Here is a 4,181-nt window from a genome sequence, read left to right on the forward strand (position 1 = left end):
ACCTTAAATGTTCTCTTTATTCCTTCTTTTATTCCTATGCTCTCTTAACTCTATTTTGCTAGTTCGATAGTTAATAAAACTAGGTTGATGAAACCCATCAATTTTACTGTGAGTGAGAGGAGGCCTGCCCTAACATTTGTGGAACCAGGGCAAGCATTCATTTACTGCAGTAGGCCTAAATATTTAAAGGTTATAACCTGATTAACAAGTTATTAAATACGTTTTAGCTTTTTATCTTGATAAATATACCTTTATAATGACTTAAAAGGAAAGGCTCAAATTTAGAATTTGTGAGGTTTTTTCAATTCAATTTTATTTATATTTATTTTTGTGGGGTACAGTGTGTTGTTTCAATACATGCATATCCTGCACAATGATTCACTTAGGGTAGACAGTGTAGTTTTGTCCCCATTAGTTCACCCCTAATCTTCCCCCCCATCCAACTCCTCCTAGCCTCTGGTAACCATTATTCTACTGTACATTGTTGTTGTTGTTGTTATTGTTGTTTTTCCAAAGTCAGTTCCCTTTATTAAATGTTGGTTTTCACAGACCAGAAATACAAAATAAAGGTAGAAATAGGCCCCAGTTAGGAGCTACAAGCCTGACCTCACATGACCTTTGGTGCAGCAACTTGACCAGGACAAGAAGCAGCTATATCCCTAAGGTCGGGAAAGTAGGGTGAGGACTTGGATCCTACATTGCCCTGCCTCCCACCCAGTCTCTCCCCAAATAACAAAAAACCATCCTTGTGAAGCTGCAGAGTTAAGATGCCTCCCCCACCGTCCCAGTGAAGTACACACCACCAGGACAGCTTGTTCAGATGGCACAGAATCCAAGGACTACAATTTATATGAGGAGAAACTGGTACCAAAACATGGGCAGGAAGCCTAGCCATGTGACAAGGCAAGCACAGAAGACTCTTCCTCCTCTCTACTCATCAGATCCTGATGCTGAGTTCTCTGAGCTGGGGGTAGTACTGGCTAGTTCCTCTTCTTCAGAGTCCTTACTCGGCCTCCTTTTCTTTTTGCTCTTTTTCTCTCTTGAAGAGCTCTTGTCACTGGGCACAAAAACTCCTTGCTCTTGAAGCTCTCACTTAGCTGCTTTGGCGACAACTTGTATGGTGAGCTCCTAGAGGGCGTTGATTTCTTGTCCATGTTTACCTTTATTTTCTTCTTCTTTGACTAGTCCCTCTTCTTTGACTAGTCCCTCGCCTCGGTCCCCTTCATATTCTTTCATGGCTTTTTCATATTCCCTCCTGGCATCTTCAGCCTTGTGATCCCATTCCTCTTTTTTCTCTTTGGACATTCCCTTCCAGATCTCGCCTGCCTTCTTGGAAAGATCCATGATGCTGATGCCAGGGTGATCTGACTTGATCTTCTCTCTGCTGGCATTAAACCACAGCATGTATGCAGACATGGGCCTCTTGGGGGTATTGGGGTCTCTGCCCTTCTTTACCTCCACAGGCTTCTTGCGGCTCTTGCAATCCTTGGCCATCTTGGACTTTTTGAGCTGTTTCCGCTTCTTCTCATCCCGGTCACTGTCACCCTCATTACTGGAGGAACTGGCAGAGGCGTTGCTGTCAAACTCTTCTGTCACATCTTCCTCCTCTTCACCTGGGTTGAATGACCATTGGTTTCTTCTCCTGTGTCATCACTGCTGTCGTTGGCTTTCTCTTCCCAGATCTTGCCCTCCTTCATCCTCTCCAAGTAGGCATCATGCTGATCTTCATCAGAGTCAACATAGTCATCGTAGCTTAGGTTTATGCCCTCTTTCAATCATCTGTTTTTGATGTTGAGCTTTTTTATGTTGACAAAATCAAACAGCTTCCCATACTCCTCCCTCTCAATGCTGCTGAAGGTGTACTGAGTGCCCTGCTTGGTCTCAATTTCAAAGTCAAAGGAGCAAGTGGTGGTGGTGCCACGGGCAAAGTTGACAAAGGAGATCTCATCAAAGCGGATGTTCATGGGTGGTTTGTGAACATAGATGAAGCCCCGCTCCAGCGGGTACAGCAGTCCTGAGCTCATCTGGTAGGAGCAGGTGATGCACTGGGCCCCCGAGTGCCCTTGGAATTTGCCTGGGACTGTGATCTTGCAGTTCACCAGTGCTTTCATGACCCGGCTGACCATCTCATAGAGTGATCCTGACATGTTCTTGGTAAGCAACCCCTCAAAGAGCTTCTTTCTCATTCATGTTGAGAGTCAAGGAGATGTCCTCATCCTTGGAGAAGAGGAGGATCAGGAAGTGGTAATGGGTCTGGCCTTGCTTGATACCCCAGGCTGATCACAAAGAACATCTGGCGCTGATCCTTGTGGGGCAGCAAAAGGAGACGCAGTACCATGGTGTAGGGGATGTTGTAGTCAAAGGTCTTGCCATATAGGTGCAGAAAGATGGGGTAGATCCAAATGTTGTAATGACCACGGGGAGTCAGACATTGCAGCTCCCGGAAGATGCAGATGGCATCTCCAGTAGCCTGGATTACATCCGCCTTTGACAGCACATTCTGGGCAAAGGCCTCAACTGGGTCCACACCATCCTCCTGGGTGGGAGGGACGTAGAAGTACACCTCCATGAGAGAGACCTCTGCATCATCGTTCTGGTGGAATTCCAGTGTCATGAAAGCAACTTCCCATTGAACTTCACTGTCCCCCAGTTCCAGCCCTTCACACACAAGTCCTTCTCCATTAGTTCAAGGCAATAGTGAGTTTTGAAGAAATCAGAGAGTTTCTTAAACTCTGATTCTCGGAAGCCATCATACTTGTAGACATGGCCATTCTTCATGAGCAGTTTAAGTCCATGGCCCAGAGCTATGCAGCGCCAGATGCCTTCTGTCAACTCCTCAGCCTGGATGTTGTCCACTTTGCCCCTCTTGCTATTCTTGAGAATGATGCCCTGGCGGCTCAACCTCAGCCGACCATCATTCGTGGAGCCTTTCACCTCCTGATACATGTCGTTGAACTCCAGTGTCTCTGCCATCTTGACCGGCCCGTGGTGGTCTAGGCACAGAGCCCTAGGCTCCTCAAGCTGCAACCTCGCGATGGCCCGGGCGCGGGCAGTCGTCATCGTTTTTTTACAGGCAAAAATTAATATCCTTATTGTGAAAAGAACTCTTAAAAATGAATTAGAAAAATCTAAGCAGAAATTTGGTGAAGAACATAAGCAGATAAGTCACACACTCCAAAGAAACACATGTGGTTAATAAATACATTCTAGGATCTGGTTGTGCGTGAGGGCGGGGCTGGCCTGCTCCTTCTCAGGATCCTGGGTATGGGCTGGTTCCATTGCTGTCCTAGATGTGCAACAGGGGCAGGGCTAAGGCCCACAGCCCCCGTCTCAGGACCCTGGGTCATATCAGTCTGGTCTGTTGCTGGCCTGGATGTGTGGTGGCGGGGGTGGGGCTTAGACCCATGACCCCCGTCTCTCACTCAGGGCCCCCTGGGCATCAGGCTGGCTCCATTGCTGGCTGGTGGCAGGGGTGGGGCTGAGGCCCACGGCTCCCATCTCTCAGGACACCAGGGTGGTGGTTGGTCTGGCTCCCTTGCTGGCTTGGATGTGCAGCGGCAAGGGTGGGTCTCAGGCCTACCTTGTGGAACTTTTAAACTCATAATTTCTCAGCATAATGTGGTTGAGTCTAACTGCTGCCCACTTTCCCCCCATCCCTGGTTTTTTCTGGCACCACTAAGAATTCTCATGCACATACCTGTGAACACCCTGCATGAATGCCCAAAGTCCAAGCTCTTGTACTTCTTTCTCCAAACAACAGCCCTTGGGCCAAGTCTGTACACATATGTAGAATCGTCCATCCTCAAGGCAGACCTGGGGAAGAGGCCTGTGCAGTCCCTAAAGTTGGGTTAGAGGTGCATGGGCAAGAAATTCTGGAGTTCCAGATACTTGGAGTGTCATCTAGAAGCAGGGGAGGTGTTTATGCACATCCTCTTTTTTACATGGACTCCTCACCCAGTAGAACTGCATAGCCACAGGGCCAGAGTGGGACTTTGGGCAGAGATCCCTCTTCACAGGATGTAAATACAGTACTCAGTGAGAGGGATGAAGGGATGGTTTGTTCAAAGATCATTTTATCCAGTGAATAGTTTCTGAGTGCTTACAATATAACAAGCTGTCTGCTAGGTGTTGGGGATGTGATGTTTTGTCCACTAGTAAGGGGGACAGGCATATAAACAAAT

The 4,181-nt window shown here is 47.6% G+C and overlaps 1 pseudogene; it reads right to left on the bottom strand.

Moving 5' to 3' along the window:
• Positions 1-505: 505 nt before the first annotated feature.
• Positions 506-3,010, bottom strand: LOC103589259 (annotated as a pseudogene).
• Positions 3,011-4,181: the final 1,171 nt, after the last annotated feature.

Source organism: Galeopterus variegatus, unplaced genomic scaffold, assembly GCF_000696425.1.
Source record: "Galeopterus variegatus unplaced genomic scaffold, G_variegatus-3.0.2 Scaffold665, whole genome shotgun sequence".
Taxonomy (NCBI): Eukaryota; Metazoa; Chordata; class Mammalia; order Dermoptera; family Cynocephalidae; genus Galeopterus; species Galeopterus variegatus.